At 39.6% G+C, this 21,898-nt stretch overlaps 1 protein-coding gene across 3 annotated transcripts in view; it reads right to left on the bottom strand.

The window, feature by feature from the left end:
• The window catches only part of ALCAM (activated leukocyte cell adhesion molecule), a 167,098-nt gene that overhangs the window by 47,301 nt on the left and 97,899 nt on the right, over positions 1-21,898 (bottom strand). The window contains exon 1 of one of the 3 annotated variants that reach the window (XM_050958684.1): positions 364-511. The exons of the other annotated variants lie outside the window; for them this stretch is intronic. The gene's annotated coding sequence lies outside the window, so the exon portion shown is untranslated. Of the gene's footprint in view, positions 1-363; positions 512-21,898 lie in introns of those variants that run through there. 3 annotated transcript variants of the gene reach the window in all.

The raw sequence follows: 21,898 nt of genomic DNA, 5'->3' as shown, positions 1-21,898 counted from the left end.
GCTGAGGCGTGGCCCAGGTGCCCCGCTGCTTACTCCGATCCTGCCAGCGCCAGACCAGCTAGAGGTGAGGGGGGAGCGGATGGAATCAGCACTGGTGGGAGGAGCCCAGGGCTGGGGCGGCAGGGGGTGCAGGTGGGTGGGGGGGGGAAGAGAGCTCAGGGCTGGAGTTTTTTTTGCTTTGGGTGGCAGAAAACCTAGAGACGGCCCTGCTGGCTGCTACCTTGTATCCAGCCTCGTTGCCTTAAAACTGAACAAACATGTTTATCTTTCCCATCTGAAAACTCAGCCAGTTCTGTCTGCAGGGCATATGTCGCAACACAATATCAACATAAGGACAGCCTAGAATCAAAATAAACGTAATACCTTTGGTATTATGCAGTACAGCTGTAGTCGTGTCAAACCCAGGATATTACTTGTTCTTCACTACTTATGCTAAACAATCTGTTCCACCTTTCATTTTGCTGCGACATTTTCCCAGGCCTGAAGAGCAGCTCTGTCTTGTTTGAAAGCTTGTCTCTCTCGGACCAACAGAAGTTGGTCTAATAAAAGATATTACCTCACCTGCCTTGTCTCTCTAGCAGATGGTTTAGACATAAAGTAGCCCAAACACAATAGCGCTACGCATGGGAATTTCAAAGTGAAATTGACCAGTGTAGTTTCATCGTCTAAAATGAGTGAAATGCAAAAAGAGATTCACATAGCACACAAGAAGAAAAATTAAAACTGAAATAATTTTATAAAAGCGCACCAACTGAATATGTTAATAGTAGCGCTGTTGTTACTAATACAGTTTTGCTTTGCTATTTTTATAAATCAATTTTACAAAACAAACTATACAAGCTTACGTCATCCCCTCCCATGGAAAAACTTCCAGTACAGAAGTCTAGGGGGAAAACAGCCTTAGCAAGTCTTTCCTCAATATTCTTCCCAGACTGTCCCTCTGCACTGAATGAGGATGGGGTTTGCCCACTGTGACACGGATGGCAATTTTGTGAACCTTACAGAATTAATGTAAACCTTAGTGAATTAAATTTAAACTCCAGGCCTACACTACACACTTACTTTGGTATTTCTGTGTCGCTCAGGGATGTGAAAAATCTACATCTCTCAGGAAAACTTCAGGTGGGATTTGAGAACCTGTTCACTGGCCATAGTCCTTGTTGGCATCAGGGAGTGTAGGGTTTTTAAAACTTTTTTATTTTATTGTTTAATAGGTTTTTCGCATCAGACTTTTAGTTAAGAATAAATGTTATCAGTTAGAAAGAGCAGTGTGCAACTTAACTGTGGCAATTTCATTATTTAATGTCTCTGAGGAGAATACTAAAGCAGGCCTGCTCAGATGTATTGCCCCTTCCTGGGGCATTCACAGTATAGGCAGGGATGCAGCTGAGAAATATTCTGGTCAAGATGGAGGGAGACGATGACAACTGGGGAGAAGGAAGCCTGAGAGTGGTTGCTCCTGCTGGACCTCAGAGGGGTAATACAGATACAGTTGCCCTGAAATATGACATCCACCAAACCTGTGCATTTGGGGCTTCTGCCAGAGATCACAGCCACTGAAGAGTGGTCCTGTGCCTGAACATAGGTCTGGGGGACCCTTTGCTTCCCTTCTCCAATGCCAAGCCAGCATGGCTTCACTGGAGTTGCACAATCAAAGACTTCCCCAACTTGCTGCTGAACCAGGAACCTTATTTAAGGAGCAAGAGGGAGATGATGGCATATTCGGGGCTGTACAAGAAGGTCATACAACCACCAGCTGCACTGGATTTTTCAGCAGATTCATCACGCCTTGCCAAGGCCATATGATGCTCATGGTGCACTTGTCCCCTGACTTACCCTCTCCCAAAGTAAGGATCTCTGGGCCAGAGGACTACTCTCCAGGGGTCTGGAATGGTACTTGGAATTGGCCGACACTCCGCCTACAACGTGTACATCCTGGTTAGGGATGTGCCCTCACCTCAGATAGGTGGACAGTTAAATAAAATATAATATATATTCTGAAAGGGTCAAATACTGAAGTTCTTACCTAGTGTTTACTCAGGCAGACTCTGTTTTTAATGAGGATTTTGCCTGAGTTTATTACTACTACTGTTACTAGTACTGAACATTTAATATTGTGGTAACTACTAAAAGTCACAGTCAGACTGGACCCCGGTTGTGACCAGTGCTTGTCACAGATGTGGTTGAGCTCCTCGGCAGGACACTCAGACTGCTCTGAGGGGATACAAATGCTGAATCCCAAATGCTTTAGCTTGCTGGAGCTGGGCAGAGTTTAGGCACTATTCCTGGCTTTGGGCCTCTAGGCCCACACTCCAGGTTCATGCCTCATGTGTGACACCCCTCTTGGCAGCAGAGACATTCTTGATCCAATTGCCACAGCCCTGAAACTAATGTCTCTCCCAAGACTCCTCAGCAGCACATGCACATTCTCCAGAAACTCACCAGAAGTGTGCACCTTCTGGTTTATAGACAGACACAGATAAACTTTGCACAGGATTTTGGATACAATATTCTCTTTACTTAGCACACTGATATGCACACATTTAGATAAATTAACACACAGTAATACACATTTTCCCTGCCTCTGTTTCCTCACGCATAGACCAGAATACTCTGTGCAGTCCAATATCCCATCTCTCTCCACTGTTCACCTATAGTCTCATCCAAGAGATGGAATCTCTGCTCTCTTCTTAACCTCTCTGTAAAGTGATTGCTGAGGGACTCTCTCTTTTATAACTTCCAGCCCTCTTATCAGATGATTCCCTTAACAGCCTCATCAGGTGATCAAAATCCCCTACTTGGTGATCAGTTACTGAGTTACCAGCCCATCTGGGATGACTGGTTCTTCTGTGCAAGGCTGAGCCTATTGTCTACAGTGGTTTTATTTCAATGGGAGAGCATTTACGTTAATGACTCTTTATTGTTATCCCTATGCTGCTCCCCGTTGGAATTTCTGTCCAAGATGGAGGTAAAAGGACAATGGAGAAGGCAAACTAACCCATTCAAAATAAAGTCCACAATCTGACAAAGCGCCCCCTCGCTATCCAACGGGATTTAGGAGCTGTACATATATTCCCTAACTCATCACAGTGCTATACAAAAATACTGTAAGTGAAAATCCCTTCTACAAAATGCTTACAATGTAAACAACAAGACAAAACAGGCAGAAGGGAATCAATCACACTGGGATTGAGAGCCTGGCTGGGGGGAGAAGGAGAAGGAAGGGTTTAAGATAAATATAATAGGCTGTTATATTTGTTCACATCCTAAGAGTTCTAGTTTAAAAATATTCCATTTTAACCAAGCTGTTGCTGATCACGTGCTTCTGTTATATGGTCACATACTCAATTTAAATATATTGATCATATTTTAAATTAAAAACAGTCTTCTTACAGTGTGCTGTAATCTGCTATACAGTTTGATTAAATTCAAGTGCTGTTTTCTAAATTAAGAGAGACAGCATTTGGTCCACTAGATGGTGCTCAAGAAATGTAAACTTAAAAGTTACAAAAAACTCCTCTTAATTTACAAACATGAAGACCAATATTTCCTGCATTCAGAAATACTGTTGGAAACAACAATCAAAAGTAGGAAAGGGCAGGGGACCCTAGGTTCCCCTTACCCTGCTCTAAAGAATTGATTTGGGGTGGGTGGAAGGATGGTGTAGTTTTAATTTTATATTTACAATTCTAATCTTAGTTTCTGTTAAACAGCAAGAAAACTCCCCTTTAAGTTCTTTTCCTCAAGACTAAAAAGCAACAAAAGAGCCTTGCTCTTATGTAAATAAGAAGCAAACGATTTGGTATATAAACTAGTTCAAGCTCAAGTCAAACAGGCATTTTAAATTCTTAGACGTGACAGCATTTTAGATAGAAAAGAAGGAGATTTGCTTTTTCTGCTAATGTATACTTAGTGCCATCATGGGACTCTTGTTCCTTTTTTGTTCACTCTCAGACAATTATATCAACTTCTGTAAGTTGCTACGGTAACAAGCATATACCACAAAACACTCAACAAGCAGGAGCTTTGGGAGTGTGACTGAAAATGCTTATGGAGACTATTTAGGTTTACAAAATTCAGAATATGTAATCAATGAATGGTCTGCTAAAATGAAAGTTTGGATGATTTTGTCCAAAATCAGAAGCCACATACCAGTTTCCCTTAAGATGGCTAAAATAAGACTGCCTGAGTCTTCAAACTAGCAAAATCACTACAAACACTCATAACAGGAATTAGAGAAATCCCTGCAAAAGTATTTTAGAAAACTACATATGAAAAAGACATATTTTGACCTCTCTCTTCTGTGTTAGTGGATATATTTGTAAGATGCATGGGGAGCGCAAAAAAAAAAAAAAAAAAAAAAAAAAAAAAAAAAAAAAAAAACGGGAAGGATACTGCAGAAAGGGATCTGGGAGTTATAGTGAATCACAGGCTAAATATGAGTGAACAGTGTAGCACTGTTCCAAAAAAGCAAACATTCTGGAATGTATTAGCAGGAGTGTTGTAAGCAAGACATGAAGTAATTCTTCCACTCTACTCCACTCCACTGGAGTACTGTGTCCAGTTCTGGGCACCAGATTTCAGGAAGGATGTGGACAAACTGGAGAAAGTAAGGAGAAGAGCAACAAAAATAACTAAATGTCCAGAAAACATGATCTGAGGGAAGACTGAAAAATTGGGTTTGTTTAGTCTGGAGAAGAGAAGACTGTGAGGGGACGTAACAGTTTTCAAGTACATAAAAGATAGTTACAAGGAAGAAGGAGGAAAATTGTTCTCCTTAACCTTTAAGGATAGGACAAGAAGTAATGGGCTTAAATTGAGTAAGGGCAGTTTAGTCTGGCATTAGGAAAAACTTCATGACAGGGTGGTTAAGCACTGGAATAAATTGCCTAGGGAGGTTGTGGAATCTCCATCAGTGGAGATTTTTAAGAGCAGGTTAGACAAACACCTGTCAGGGATGGTCTAGATGATACTTGGTCCTGCCATGAGTGAAGGAGACTGAAATAGATGACCTCAAGATCCCTTCCATTTCTACCATTCTATGTATACATGTCTTCCTATGTCTTCATTTGGTGATCAGTCTAGAAAATGTGAGTGTTTTAATAATGACAATAGCTACCTCCTGCTAAGATTGCAAACTCATGTTTTTGTATTAATAGTGTATTTTTAGGGCAAAGCAGCATAAGTGACAGCTGAGTCAGGATTTCCTGATAGAAAACAAAAGGCCTTGGCACAAATGGAAAAGCTTCCAGCCTATAATGCAGAGACCACTAAATTTAAGGGAACTGGGGTCTTTTGGGGGGCGGGGGTCACATATTACGGATTGAGATGTCTGAAGATGATTGGCTTTCTGGTAGTGTTACTATTGAAATGTGCTTATTAAACTGCAAACTATATTCTGAAGCTACTTGAAGGGAAAAAATCAGTCAGAGGTGGATTCTCATCTGCAAAATCTCTCTCTTTGTTATGACTTAATTACTTGACTTTCAATAAGGATGAAACACAGTACAATGTGTTTCAGAGTAGCAGCCGTGTTAGTCTGTATCTGCAAAAAACAGGAGTACTTGTGGCACCTTAGAGACTAACAAATTTATTTCAGCATGAGCTTTCGTGAGCTACAGCTCACTTCTTCGGATGCATACTCCTGTTCTTTTTGCAGTACAATGTGTGTCAGAGGTCGTCACACATTTATCTATCTCCCAAACTAAAGCCAATTGAAAAATCAATGGAAAGATTCCCATGTACTTCAGAAGGCTTTAAATCAGGCCCCGGTAGATCATCCTCATTTCCAAACCACACACTTTGGGGACCCAAGTGTCAGCTCACGCTCCTGGGTCTGTAGACAAAGGAGATGTGCACCCCCTGGACCTTACCCCCCAGGTCAATCAGCAAGCCTGCCACCGCTACCCATCCCACCCTGCCAAAAGCAGGCATCTCCTCCTCTAAGCCACAACAAGCCACTTTCCAAGCTTTTGGCTCTCAGACACCGTCTTTTATCATCTTCAGTGTTTGCTTTCCATAAGGTGGTTCCATTCTCTGCTTGCATTGATCTTAACCAATTCAAACAGCCATCAGACAGATCAAGGGCAATCTGATGTTCTCATGGTTTGATGTTCATCTTCTGGCATAATACAGAAAACCCTAGATAGTTTTAAGTGTCCAAGAGACAGGCTAACATCTGCATAAAAAAAGGGAGCTCTCAATCAAAATCCACACAGCTGACAATCCTATTTTCGATACAGGAGGAGTTAAGTATGCCTACTATAAAGAGTGTTTGCATGGTTAAACAATCAAAGTTAGGAAGTGATAAAATTAAGGATGAACACACATCCTTAATTATTACCCTTTCTGCATATGCATTACAATAGAAGGCCAAATCCTGCTCTTAAGATATTTCTACACAGCAAAGAAAAACCAGTGGCTAGCCTGTGCCAGCTGAATCAGGTTTGCGGGGCTGTTTCATTGCGGTGTAGATTTCTAACCTTGAGCTGGAACTGGAGCCTGGGGATCCTCCAACAACACAGGGTCCTAGAACTCGAGCTTCAGCTCGAGCCTGGAAGTTTACACAGCAATGGAACAGCTTCAAAACCCGAGCCCCTTGAACCCAAGTCATCTGGCAAGGGCCAGCCACTGGTTTTTCTTTGCTGTGTAGACATACCCTTAATTACTCTGCATTTAAACAGAAAGCAAAATTTAGGCCACAGATTGTATTTAAAGGATCACAAGCTATTTCTCAATGCAATACACTGACATACGTTTAATGGAACCGTATAGACCTTTACGCATTGAAAACAAAAAACAAACCTTAATATGGCCACCCTGATAATCTAGTGTTTTATGTTCATTTACACTCGGAGGTTCTTCATTTTAATAAAAAATTTTTTTTTAAAAAGACTATTGTTAATATTCATGAAGAGGATGGGATTCTATTAAGATTTTGCATTCTATTTCACAGATTTAAAATAATTTGCATACATTTCTTCCTTACCTACTTAATATCAACAGACCTTCCAGTAGAGTACTGTCTTTATTATTTTTATTAAAGTTAAACATTAAAATAGAAAAAATGTGGGGATATTTTAAAGCTTGAAAGGTTAAACACCTACATCCATACTGTGCCAGAAAATGACTTTCTGGATAAGTGATTTGATATAGACGATAGAGAGGCTATATCAAATAATTTATATCTATGCCTTGTTTAAAGAAAGAAATCAGTAAATCTATAATTTGGTGATTAACCAGGGACTGATTGTTAGATGATATCTGGGTCACTTGATTCTATACAATCATGCCCATTTTTTTCCTGTTCAACTTAACAGACAAACCAAAAAGAAATGAACTTTGAAGTCGAGGTTGACACACTGTACTTATCTTGTCCTGCTGTGCCAACACAGGTGAATATATAGCATCATGCGCTGATCATAGACATTTGTAAGATGGTACAATAGGACTATTTAAGGGGTGTCAAGTCAACATTTTTTTTGTTCTTTGTCAGTTTGTCTGAAGCCAAACATTCCTTCGATGTGCTTTTTTTAGTGTTAATCTCCCTTGCAATATTAAGAGGAATTTTAAAAGGAATAAAAGAATACTCTTTGTACATTTCTAAAAACTGATACAATGGACAATAAATGATCCCTTTGGAATCTTTACTGTTAATGTGGTAACCTCTTTAAAAAGGGCCTGAAGAATTGGTTCCATGTAGACAAAAGTGTCCTTTCAGGTGGATACCTTTGCAAGACCCAAACTCAAAATATAGGCTTAACTCTGCAAGGCACTACAGCAAATCCCTTAACAATTGCTTAACTTCAAGCATGTAGGTAGTCTCTGTGCTTGAAATTAAGTAGGTCTGTAAGTACTTAGCTTGAGTAGGAACATAGTACTCAGCATCTTCCAGGATCAAGCTCCAAGTTACTGTACTCTTTTCTAAACATTCAATAAAAATATGTAATGCAAAAGAGTTAGTTGAAAATAGAGCCAAAGAGAATGTGTTAAAACTCAGTGAGGGAAGAAGACGAAGCTGTTATTTCACAAAGCAATAAGCACGAACAAATCATCAGACTTTCTTCTAAATGGAAAAAATGAACCAAACACATTAATAGCTCTATGAGGATGGAAAAAAGTAGAATGGTATTATCATGAAAAAGGAAGTGCTGAGCAATACATTGCCGTAAAGATACTATACATAGCAGGTCCTGACCCTACACTGAAGCTGGCATCCTTTGCTATGCACCACAGAGCTCCTCATGTAATGAGGATGTTGTATTGGGAAATAAAAAACCAGCCTAGCATAACCTGTGTAGAAAAATGATTGCGGGGGGAGTGGGAGGGGAAATGTAAAAAACAAACTCTGTAGGACTCTGACCACTGCTGTCTTGCAAAAGATTGGCAATAACACATGGAAATTCCATCGTTACAATTATCTATTTAGCACCACTGGAATCCCCTGTCCCACCCATCTTAGAAAATCCCCTCTGTGAAATTTAGGAGCTGTGCAGTCTTCCATCTTCCAACTATACAATGTGGGCAGCAGTTTCCCCTAATCCCTTTAGACCTTACAAAGTCTATGGGGACGGAGCCAAAAGCTCTTGTGGCACTCTTCATCAGCTCCTGTGCAATTTATATAAGGTGTACCTCTGGCCCGGCCTAACCTCTTTATAAGTTATGAAAAAGGGCAGGCCTGAGTCAAGGCCTCCACAGCTAGTGCACATGTCCACTAGGGATTTAATTTTGTAGCTAAGCTATCCATGCACACACATGCAGCACAGCCATCCTTAGCTGTACACTTTGGTCTAGATCCTACAAATAGCTACATATATCCAAAGGTGAGTTCAGTGCGAGTACTCTTTGAGTAAAGACACTTGTGTACATAAATGTCTCCAGAATTGGGACATTTATGAGTTTAGGGAGAGAATTCATACAAAACCTACTGCACGTAGACAGCACAATTTCAATGTCTCTTGACCTGATAAAATCAAAATGTTTTTTATGAGAGAATTCAAATGAAACTTATCTCAGTGAGGCCTACCTCTGCCAAATTTCAAAATTCTACTACTAACCCTTTCAGCATCAGAGTCGTTAAAAATTAGTTGTAAGAAAGCTTTCATAACTGCATTCCCCTCCTTTCCCCACAGTTTGTTCTTAAAACAGCTGAACCATTTTTGTGTGAGCCTTTTAGAAAAATCCCCTGTCCTGGAAAATTTCAGCACAAAAGATGAAAGTTTTAGAATGTTAAGGAGGTTTAGAATGGAAACCATTATGCAAGATTAACAGTCATGGATTCTTCTGCTATAATTTCATGTGTGTGTTTGTAAGCAAGGTTTGTGATGAAAAAATATATTTATTCCACATTAACCTACATTTGAAGAATATATTAACTGCTAAGAAAGTAACTCTGAGAATATATGAACAGCAAAATAGTCTTTCGGACTCAAGCTCAGTTTGAACTTTTCTAAAACTGTGAAGTTATTTCCAGACTATTATGTTTAAAGACTGTCATTTCAACAGTTTTAATTGTGTGAAGTCCCAAAATGGTTATGTCCTTTGAAATTTCTGATAGAGTGCCAAAGAGGTGGAGCTTTCTTTTTTAAAATTTTGCGTAGTAATACCTCTGCAGAATTCACATTTCCTCCATCAACTGAATGTTCATTTGGAGTGCAGCAAATTCTGTGCTTTGAATCAAATCAAACTTTAAAGTTACAAAGATGCTGCTTTATGTGTTAGCTTTTGCAAAGCTTAAGACTAAATGAGTAGTTCAAAGCAAATATTGTCTTAACTCAGCAGTAAATTTTCCAGATGCAATGTGCGAATGTTAAAAGAAGAATTAATGCTAATGTAGGGTGAGGGGAGGGAGAGTTTCTATCCCTTTTTCATAGGGTACACCTACACAGCAGTGAGAAGCAAGCCTTCCACTCTGGGTAGACAGTCTCATACTAACTGCGCTGAAGCTAGCATGCTAAAAATAGCGATGTGGGCATTGCAGTTTGGGCTGCAGCACAGGCTCTCAAGCCCACCCAAACCCCTTGGTTTGAGCTCAGGTAGCTAGCCCATGTCTCTGCCACAGCTGCCACATCCACACTGCTCTTTTTTGCGTATTAGCTCAAGCCCTGCTAGTGAGAGTCCATCTACCCAGGCTGGCAAGCTCGCTCCCAGCTGCAATGCAGCCATACCCCTATGGCCCAACTCAAAAAAGATAAAGGAAAATGCCAAGATTGGTAGTCCTGAAAATGGATCATCAATGATTTGTTTAGTATCAGAGGGGTAGCCGTGTTAGTCTGGATCTGTAAAAGCAGCAGAGAGTCCTGTGGCACCTTATAGACTAACAGACGTTTTGGAGCATGAGCTTTCATGCATCCGACGAAGTGGGTATTAACCCACAAAAGCTCATGCTCCAATACGTCTGTTAGTCTATACAGTGCCACAGGACTCTTTGCTGCTTTTAATGATTTGTTTGTAGTTATGAGTGCATGTCGGTCATTTAATCCACTCCACGGAATGACAGTGAAACCTACAAAAGCACAGGTGCTGGAACTAGGGTGTTGCCACGCCCCCTGACTTGAAGTAGTTTCCATTAAATACAGGGTACACAGTTTTCTTCAGTGGCTCTCAGCACCTCCACTATACAAGTTGTTCCAGCGCACCTGTACAAAAGAGAAGCTAGAAGGCAGTCACTGTGGCTATGTCTACTCTCTGAAGTAGGGGTGTGATTCCCAGCTCACATGTGCATACTTGTGCAAGCTGGATGACAGCTAGTGCGAGTGATGCCACAGCCACTTCTGTGCTATTGCAAGTATGTGTACAGGGGCAGAGAATCACACTGCTCGCTCAGTGTTGTAGTTCGTGAAAGATGCATGTACTTTTGTGTCACATGGGCAGTGAGTTAACTTTCAAAGAAAAAAAGTAAGGGCCACAAGAAGTAAAAATGTTACCCTTAATGGGTTCCCCCCCCAAGGCTATTAACATCAGTGGACAGACTCTCCCATAGATTTCAATGAGCTTTGGATCAGATCCTATAAATAGAAAACCTAGTTTATACCCAGACTCTAAAAAACAACCTTCTGTTCTAGGTTTGGTGGGGACTGGTTACCCAGCTTCAAATTTCTGTATTGCAGCTTTTGTTCTCTTTCCTCTCCATCAGTGGGATATTTACATCTGAAGAGGCAGATTTTTTTGCATTCATCTCGATCCCTTTAAGGGAAATTTTAATTAGCTTGCATTTTATGCAAAGTCACCTGGCACTATCATACAATCACACACACAAAACAAAAACATATTGCTAGCGCAGTCTTGTTGCTGTTTGAGCATGTAGATTTGTGTTCATGGAATGAAGCTGAAATTTTAAATTTGAAAGCTCTTCAAGATAAGAACTTTGTTATCTTGTGTGTTTTGCAAATCTCCATATATTTATGGCATTATAGGTAGCAAAGGTTAGTGTAATTCCAAATTACCTGAACTAGTTTACTAGATCAAGGTCTACTAAAAGATTTATAAAACAGTAGATGCCTTTAAACTCTTGAATTCCTGGGAATCCTGAAAAAACAATGTTCCCAAAAGAACTGGGTGGAACCATCTGAAGTGATAGCATTGGAAATTCATTGTCAGTATCATAAAAAGCACTGCATATCTTATAAGAGGTGTGAAATGGAAAAGTTCTCTTTCCAACAATTGACTTTTGGAGATCATTATCAGTAAATGGTTTTCCCATCATCCATTTCTTACTTATCTGCTATCATATTTCAGAGGAAAGACCAAATTTTTGTTTATGGTGTACTTTGATGAGTAATTTTTCAGAAATCTTTTCCAAAGAGTGTGTGTATTACTGTTGAAACGATCACAAATATCAAAGATAGTAAAGCCTGTTGGGTCTACTACTCTACCTGCCAAAGGACATATCCTTTGTCGGATTGTTGACGGAAGTAACTGTGTTTTACTTAAAAAAAAGAAAAATAAACTGCATAAATATTGTATGATTTTAAAAGTGTTCCATTTGTAAAATAAGTGAATTTAAATGATCAAGCAAAAGTTTGATACAAGCAATGATGGAAGTCTCCTGCCAGGTGGGAAGCAATGGGGAACAAAGAAAGAGAGAGACTACTGAAACAGTACTGCACAAGAGTTTCAGCTTCAAAATGTATCTAATCAGGCAGAATGAAAATTTGCTTACGAGTCTAGAAGTATAAAGAATTCGGAGGACTGACCTTTTTGAGTCATTTTTCTGACCATTGTAACATCACTCTTGCTTTTTACAGGGAAGATGTACAATCTTTTTCCTACACTAAAACTGTTCCAATTACATTTTCATCTCCTTTTCTACCTCCTCCCTGCCTTGATGCACTCAAGCATCATATTGTGGTTGCTACTTCTGCTTTCTCCTCTTGGCTAAAATGACTCTGCAGTTTGCTTCACGGAATGCATTTTATTTTTTTAAGTGACTCAAAATCACTCCCAGAAAGGATGTTATTTTTTAAATGACTCAAACTATGAGTAACCAATACTTTAATGTTTTCAAAGAACTGAAAATTTTTCATCAAGTTAAACAAAACTTTGTATCTCAGAAGTAGTAATCAAAAATCCCTGTAGATTCTCCACTAGATTAGTTTTAGAAACAATATTCTGTATTACAATAAATAGAAAAAACAATCCTGTATTTTTTCCCCATAATTTGATACTGAGATGATGGATCAATATACCCACATGATAGCATTTATGCATAAATGCTATGTAAATAACATCTGTTTTTCATATTGGACTTGTGAGATTTTATTCTGAAGACGTAACACTAATTACCTTGTCATCATAGATTTGACGTCAATATAGAGTTGGCTAGTTCCCAAGAAAACCTAATCTCTTGAAAGAGGTGGAGACCAGACTTTTTGCCAGTTTTTCCACCTTCTGCACATGTACAGAGAGAGGTTTCAGAGATGTGTATGAACTATGATCTTGCCAATGTAGGGATGAGAGGACAGATGGCAGGAGCAGGTGGGGTTTTCTCAGTGCCAGCTGCCTACTCTTCAGATCAGGCCACTGAATGCAGCTGGGAGAGAGATGGCACAGTTTTCCCGAAGTTAACCTGTTTTTCTCAGGGGTGACGGAAGGCTGCAGGTCCCTTTTCTCCCAACTCTTGAGTTTTTGTCTTTACTTCACTCCTTACAGCACTCAACTGTCAAGTCTTCAGAGCCAGTGTCCTGATTTTTGCTGCCTGTGAGGACTAAAACATTCAGAAGTGGAGTGTAGGAGGAGGATACAAGAGCGTATGAGACAGTCTTTCCACCCCTAATCCTAAGAGAATGTATTACTCTTAAAGTAAAAAACTCCAACCATCAAAAGAAAGAGTTCGAAAAAAAATCTGTTTCTTTCTTTAGGCATGTACTGAAACATTTTCAGCACTTTATTAAAAGCTTTGTTAAGTCTGTTTTAATCATCAACTAATGAAAATTAAATGTTGCTCCATGAAATGCACCATTTTGTTCCATGCAAAATAGCATAGCCTAATCATGTCATAATAATTTATGATGCAGTAAGGGCCTCACTCCTACTGGGGGCACATCCTGTTGGCTCCTAGGTTCCTCTTTCATTAAGACATATGAAAGAAAAATATACTAATTCAAAAGGGCCACAGCTTTTGAGATTGGCATCATTTTGTCTCCCAGGGAAGCAGTAAGGATAGTTATGGGAACTAGAATACATACAGAGCCAGCATTTTCTATGGATCCTGGATCCCTAAATCCACATATTCCTAGCCAAATACATGAAGGGGCTCCTCCTTCATGTGCTCCCAGCTAACAACAGCAACATAGCTATGTCCTACTTTGCCCCACTCTCTGTGCTTCTTCCATGCACTACAACTGATGTGGAAGAAAAGCATGGGAATAGGATAGGTAAAATAAGGTTAATTCTTTATATTCACTGACATACACAAAGACATCTCAAATTCTTTCAGTAAAGAATGGCAAACAGTAACAGTTTCATAACCCCTTAACAAAAAACCATTTTGAGTTTCACTGAGTGACCTATACCTTCAAAAGTGTAGATACACAAATATCCTAGAATGGTTAAAACATAAGTAATTGGCATATCAAATGAGAAGGAGGAGGAAGAGAGAAAAGAAGAGTATATTCTTACAATTCCCTTCCTTATATTTTATTTTCTATTGAGATAAAACTAATTAGAAAATAAGGGCAAAGGATTATTTTGCCAAATGCCTGAAATCACAGAACATTCGCGTTAATGAACAAGCATCACAATGGAGGTTAGTGAATTGTGGAAAACAAGATTAAAAAGAAGTTACAAAAGTTAATTTGTAAAGTCATATGCTGTTGTAGTCTCTTTAATCACAGAAGTCTCAACGTAAGAATGGCCATACTGGTCCATCTAACCCAGCATCATGTCTGACTGTAGTCAGTGCCAGATGCTTCAGGGGAAACGAACAGAACAGAGCAATTTATTTAATGATCCATCCTCTGCCATCCAATCCCGGCTTCTGGCAATCAGAAGTTTAGGGACACCCAAAGCATTGGGTTGTATCCAGACCATCTTGGCTAATAACCATAGATGGATCTGTCCTCCATGAACTTACCTAATTCTTCTTTCAACCCAGTTATACTTTAGGCCATCACAACATCCCCTAGCAATGAGTTCCACAGGTTGACTATGTGCTGTGTGAAGAGATACGTCCTTATGTTTGTTTTACATCTGCTGCCTATTAATTTCATTGGGTGACCCTCATTCTTGTATTATGTGAAAGGGTAAACAACACTTCATTATATACCTTCCCCACACCATTCGTGATTTCATAGATCTCTATCATATCTCCCCTAAGTCATCTCTTTTCTAAGCTGAACAGTCCCAGTTTTTTAATTCTCTCCTCATATGGAAACTGTTTTATATTCCTAATAACTTTTGTTACCCTTCTTATGTACTTTTTCCAGTTTTTTTAATATATATATATATATATATATTTTAGATGATGCAACCATCTTGAATAGTGCATGCCGTGGATTTATATAGCGGCATTATGATATTTTCTGTCTTTATTACCTATCCCTTTCCTAATGGTTCCTAATATTCTGCTAGCTTTTTTGACTGCTGCCACACATTGAGCAGATCTTTTCAGACAACCACCCATGTTGTCTCTAACATCTCTTTCTTGAGTGGTAACAGCTAACTTAGATCCCATGATTTTGTATGCATAGTTGGGGTTATGTTTTCCAATGGGCATTACTTTGCACTTATCAACATTGAATTTCATCTACCATTTTGTTGCCCAAATCACCCCATTTCATGAGATACCTTTGTAACTCATTGCAGTCAGCTTTGGACTTAATTGCAAACTCTGCCACCTCGCTGTTTAACATATTCATAAATGATCTGGAAAAAGGCAAACAGCATTGTCCTAGTACAGATCTTTGGGGGACCTTGCTATTTTCCTCTCCCACTGTAAAAACTGACCAATTATTCCTATCCTTTGTTTCATGTCTTTTAAACAGTTACAGATCCATGAGAGGACCTTCTTATCTCACGCTGAGTCCTTTGTTTAATAGCCTTTACTGAGGGACTTCAAAGACTTTCTGAAAATCCAAGTACACTGTAAATCAACTGGATCATCCTTGCCAACACCCTAAAAGAATTTTAATAGATTGATGAGGTACGACTTCCCTTTACAAAAGCCACGTTGTCTCTTCCCCAACATATTGTGCTTATATATGTGTCTGTTAATTCTGTTCATTATTATAGTTTCAACCAATTTACCTAGCACTTAAATTAGGCTTACTGGCCTGTAATTGCCAGGATCATCTCTGGAGACTTCTCTTAAAAAAACAAAACAAAAAAACCCCCCAACAATACATCAATGTTATATTAGCTTCCCTGCAGTCATGTTGTACAGAGGAAACATCTTAAGTATTTTTCAATATAATTTTCAACATTTTATCAATCAGTAAGCTGTGACATGACGAAAGTCTTCTATAACAACTGACTTGTTACCCTCATCAAAACACAATTTCTTCCATTACCCACCAATCCAGCCTTGAAAATTAAATGTGTCTCAAAAGACAGAAGGTGTGCAATAATAAATTCCCAGTGAAAACAGTATCCCACAAGGTAAAGAAAGATCTATCAAGGCAAATAAAAATGCTCACTAAATTACAAGACAACTGGCCAAGTGAAAAGGATGTCACTTAATGGATCATGATACCACTAACTTTTAGCATTTTAATCAGTTTTACTAAATATAATATTCAGCTCCCTTCTATGCTGGCAGTGCACCTTCATTAGGCCTAATCTTATCACGAGTTTCACATAGATGGAACTCTACATCCATGTAGAGTTTACTGTGAGATCAGAGCCTTAGTAGTTACAGAGCTGAATCAGATATAACACTGTAGCTTTGACCACTTCTCAATCTGACTCCTTTCCATCCTGTCAAACATTGTTTAGGGCATGACCAAGGCTTCGTTGTCCCTGTCTATCCTGAGGCGATCTTTGTATGTTCTCCATGTTAAGTCACTTAATGAACATTAATACTGTTCTGTTGTCCACCATGTCCCATTTTTTCCTAGCACTTCCCACTCTCACCTTGATCCCAGGCCTTTCTTCTTCCATCTTTTCTATTGTCTCTCTTTAAGTCCTCCCTAGCTCTCTCATCCTTTTGGCTGTCTAGGATCCTTTTCCTCATCTTCCTTCTCTAGATGACTAGCATGGCTTTTCAATAGAATTATTTTATACTCATCATATCTCAATAACTTCAAATCAACTGACAGACCTGCAAATTCCTCCTGAGATCTGAGAATCAAGCAGGACATTTTTCCTGCTCCATGCAATGTCACCCAAAATAAAGATGCTGCAGGCCAAATTCAGCTCTCAGTGGAGGCCCACAGTTGTAAGAAGCGGTCCTTAGCAAAGACTAATTGCTCTTGGAGGTCTGCTCCCTTTGTGTGGCAGACATGAGTACAATATGAAGAAAGGGCAGATGGTGTCATTTTTACATAGTCTCTTTTCAGAGAAGAACTTTGAAACCTAAAGTTCCAACAGAGTTATTTTAATATATCATAAATGCAAAATAAAAACATATTTGGTCAACATATATTTGGTCAACAACCAGCAAAAATACCAACTATGGGTAGTATATCTTCTATTCTTGACAAGTGTGCTACTTCCATTAACACTCCAATGGGATTTAATCACCTAAAATCAAAAGAACATACTTATCATTTCCATCTACCCTGTCAGCAAAGTGAACAATAAAAAAACTGCTAGGTAAGGGCAAGTGTCCTGTCAAGTAAATTTCTATAATACTTTCCATTCGTTCTACCTATTTTTCACATACATTCAATCCACACTTATTTCAATTCCCATCCTTAAAAAGGCCCTGAACACAATAAAAAAAATAAAGAACTTGCATCCGCTAGAAAAGCAATGTGCAAAGAATATGGTCTTCCAGAAATAAATGCAATTGACTCAGTTGTAAAAGAGAAAAAACATGAAAAACAGAATAAATTCAAAAAAGCCTTATAAAAAATCAAAACACTAAATGGAATGCATGAAGTGTAGATTGATCCTTCTATAATTCTAAGCAGGCTGAATCAGCTCTATATGCTTTTAATGGAAAAAGTCTATCCTCTGTGTCCAAGCAAATGGAAATTCCACTTTTCTATGTCATTCTGCTAGCAATGGGGGCCCTGCCGATGCTGACAGGCTTTTGGTTGCTATGACTATTTTCCCAACTACATTTTTTACCGATAAAGGGAGATGACAAAGAGATGCAGATTACATTAATATAGCCCAATTGGAACAATCAACAGTTCAGTGCTACCTAGAGACAATCCTCATCATTATACAGAGAATATAAGACAGGAAAAGGGAACGAAAAAAAAAAAAAAGCAGCTCACTGAAAGTAGAATGATGTGAGTCAGGCTGGAATCCCTATGATTTATGTTAAATAAATGACAGATTGCTCCTTTGAGGGCCTCTTTAGATTTAAGGGGCCCTCACAGACAACGTTTTTCAAATTTCACAGATGCCTGGAGCTGGCCTGGTATTGGCAACTGTCTCCAACTGAATGATGATGAACTGAAACAGATGTGTTCTGTCAGCGATGGGAGAAAACACACAATTTCACCTTTTATTGCTGAAATTTCTGCTTTGCCTTTCTTTTTCAGATCTGAACAAACAAGACTAACAGCTGCCGTGACTCAGGGTAACTGCACCTGCATTTCCACTCAGTGGTTCGGCTAGGGCACCTACTGTCAGCTTCCAGCTTCCCAACTGTTGCCCTTCTGTGTGGAGACCCACATCTCACTCTTATCTGGCCAGAGTATATACCTGAACAATTCCCTGCCTCTACTATCTTATTCCCAGCAAAGGCAGTCTGCCTAAACAGACCTGCTTGTTTTCTCTGAGGCCTAGTCTACACTACGATTTTAGGTTGAATTTAGCAGCATTACCTCGATTTAAGCCTGGACCTGTGTGGAGACCCGCATCTCACTCTTATCTGGCCAGAGTATATACCTGAACAATTCCCTGCCTCTACTATCTTATTCCCAGCAAAGGCATTCTGCCTAAACAGACCTGCTTGTTTTCTCTGAGGCCTAGTCTACACTACGATTTTAGGTTGAATTTAGCAGCATTACCTCGATTTAAGCCTGGACCTGTCCACACGATGAAACCCTTTTTTTTCCAACTTAAAGGGTTCTTTAAATTGATTGCTTTACTCCATCTCCGACAAGGGGATAAGCGCTGAAATCCACCTTAACGGGTTGAATTTGGGGTAGCGTGGATGCAATTCGATGGTATTGGCCTCCGGGAACTATCCCAGAGTGCTCCATTGTGACCACTGTGGACAGCACTCAACTCAGATGCACTGACCAGGTAGACAGGAAAAGGCTCGCGAACTTTTGAATTTCATTTCCTGTTTGGACAGCGTGGTGAGCTGATCAGCACAGGTGACCATACAGAGTTCATCAGAATGATGTGCACATTGCTGGGTCAATTTCTTGTTTTGATCCTCTCTATCTTCTACATCTTAGGCTGGCAGCAGACAGTGCATTACGACTGCTAGCCATCGTCATCTCCTGGGTGCTCACCAGAAGATGAGAATGACCTGGCTGAGTCACTCCCATGTCTGCCAAGGCGCCCCGACCGACCTCACCAAGGTTAGCTAAAAGAGCACCCAGGAGTACGACGACGGCTACCAATCGTAATGCATCGTCTGCTGCCAAAAGGCAATGAGCTGCTGTTGTGCAGCAATGCAGTCCCATGTCTGCCAGCACCAAGGAGACGTACGGCGACCGTGAGCTGCACTGGCTCCATGCTTGCCGTGGTATGGCGTCTGCTCAGGTAACCCAGGAAAAAAGGTGTGAAACAATTGTCTGCTGTTGCTTTCATCGAGGGAGGGAGAAGGGGGCCTGACAACATGTACCCAGCACCACCCGAGACACTGTTTTTGCCCCATCAGGCATTGGGATCTCAATCCAGAATTCCAATGGGCAGCGGAAACTGCGGGAACTGTGGGATAGATACCCACTGTGCAACACTCTGGAAGTCGATGCCAGCCTCAGTACTGTGGACGCAGTCCGCCGACTTAATGCACTTAGAGCATTCTGTGTGGGGGGGACACACAATCGACTGTATAAAAACGATTTCTAAAAAAACCAACTTCTATAAATTCTACCTAATTTTGTAATGTAGACATACCCTGAGACTGATAACAGAGCGATTGCCACTGATATAAGTTACCACACAGTTCTCTCTAAGCAAACCTGCTTTATTCTTAAGAGAAAAGCACTACATACATGAAACACGAAAAATAATAAAAAGAACCTACATGAATGCTCATGAGCTTAGCAGGCATGTCCCCAACCTTGGGGTTTCTTTGTGATTACAAGTTTGCCAGAGCTTCCTCTCTGAACCATCACATAGTTACATGAAGCCTCAGTAGACCAAGACCTTCCAATCCTCCTCTAAGGACTGGGGCTCTTCATGGACCAGGGATCCTGTCTATTTGCTGAATCAGGAAGAAAGCCACGAGTCAGGTTAAAACCCAGGCTTTTATCCAAAAGTCTTTTATTTTATCTATTAGTGTCTGGAAAATCCAGTTTGAACTAGTATATGCATATTGCCCCAGGAAGATGGCTTCAAAGGCTGATAATGGTTGAAGTACATTAGCATCTCCCTGCCCTACTAGAGAAGGTACATACAAAGCCACATTTACAAATGCATTTTTAATATAATGTACTCCAAAGGTATTAACCCTAATTCAATAAGGTTTAACTTTACTGAATAAAGTTTATCTTAATTCTATACGGTTTGTTCAGGATATTGTCAGTTTGTCACCAGGTGCCAACAGCATACAACTGTAGTACTATGATAAAATGGATTAGGTAAATTACATAAAAAGGCACACTTTTGATTGGCTGCTGACCTTTCCTGTGTATGTGAATTCTTTATTATCAAAAAAGTTGATAGCAATGAAAAAGGCAAACAAATAATAAATAAGAACACAATACCAATTATCAGCATGCCAGGAAAAAAAACTAAAGTTATAGATTATAGCTTCTTATTCATGGTTACTAATGTACTATTTATAGTCTGTAATTAAAAATAATTTCATATGCAATTATGCTGCCAGTATCATATCAATAGCTAGTATTTTAGAAGCAGATTATAATGGATATGAAAAATTTGATTAAGCTGTTCTAAAAACAGTATTATAAAGTTATGGGATGGAGTAGAGTGATACATAAAAGGCATAACAGATTAAAAAATTCCAATCCTGCAAATGTTTATGCACACACTTAACTTTCAGCTTGAGTAGTCACACTGACTTCAGGACTGGGGCATCAGTTTTACTAGCATATGTCATACCTTGAAATGGCATGTATCACAATCTATTATTATGACTGTAGCCTCTAGGGACCTCAGTCATAGTTCAGGACCCCATTGCATGCCTTGATTCTGTGGATAACTGGAGGGGGCAATTCTCCAGAGTTGTCTTTCTGGTACCCTTCAGAAGCACCAAACCAGTATTTTATTTTATTTTTTTTTTTACAAAGTACAAAATACTAGCTTTTAAGCTATTTTTAAATGTTAAATATCAGTAATACATTCAGTAATATGAATTATGTTGTAACAGCACTGCAGGCCATGAGTCTTGCAGTGCAACTATGTATGTCCTCAATACACACCACCACCCATTTCTTATATTTTATTACTTAAGGGGACATGCACAAAATTTAATTTACCTGAGAAGAGATGGATCTCATTAATCTGCCTCTTATAACTTAATACATTGTTGTCTCGCCCACCAACATCTTAGCTGAGATTTCATAGTAGAGCAGTTCTCATATATTACTAATATTTCAGTACTCTTCATTTGAGGGATCCACATGTTGGCCTCCCTAAAACACCAAGGCTAGGGTATTATTCATGTGGCCTTTGACTATGTTTGAACAGATCTGGAAATTTTGTACAGTTTTATGCCTTGATACTGATTACAAGCCTTTTTACAGTAATTTAATGGGAAACCAATGCCATGTAGCCAAGATTAAAATGACTTTCCAAAGTTATACTCCTCCCTTGTCTTTTTAAGAGATCAGGATCCTTGTAAAAATTTCAGTATCAGATTGCTTGAAAGAAAACAGAGGGATATCATTATGGCCACGTGCTCTTGAATCACGTACATATTCTACTCCTGGGGGAATTCTGTGCCACTGTGCATGCACAGAATTTATGTCCCCCACAGATTTCTTTGCTTCCCTGCAGAAAAATGACATTCTGACAGAGAAGCAAAGGGACACTGCAAGAGCAGTCACGCACCACTCCCTAGCTGAACAGGTACAGTGTTTCAGGCACCCAGAGGATCCAGCAGAGAGGTAAATCACCACAGGGCTGGGGACACCCCAGGCCA

Source organism: Gopherus flavomarginatus, chromosome 1, assembly GCF_025201925.1.
Source record: "Gopherus flavomarginatus isolate rGopFla2 chromosome 1, rGopFla2.mat.asm, whole genome shotgun sequence".
In the NCBI taxonomy this organism is placed as follows: domain Eukaryota; kingdom Metazoa; phylum Chordata; order Testudines; family Testudinidae; genus Gopherus; species Gopherus flavomarginatus.
Note: the sequence above shows the minus strand (reverse complement) of the source record. Positions and strands in the feature narration are given on the sequence as shown.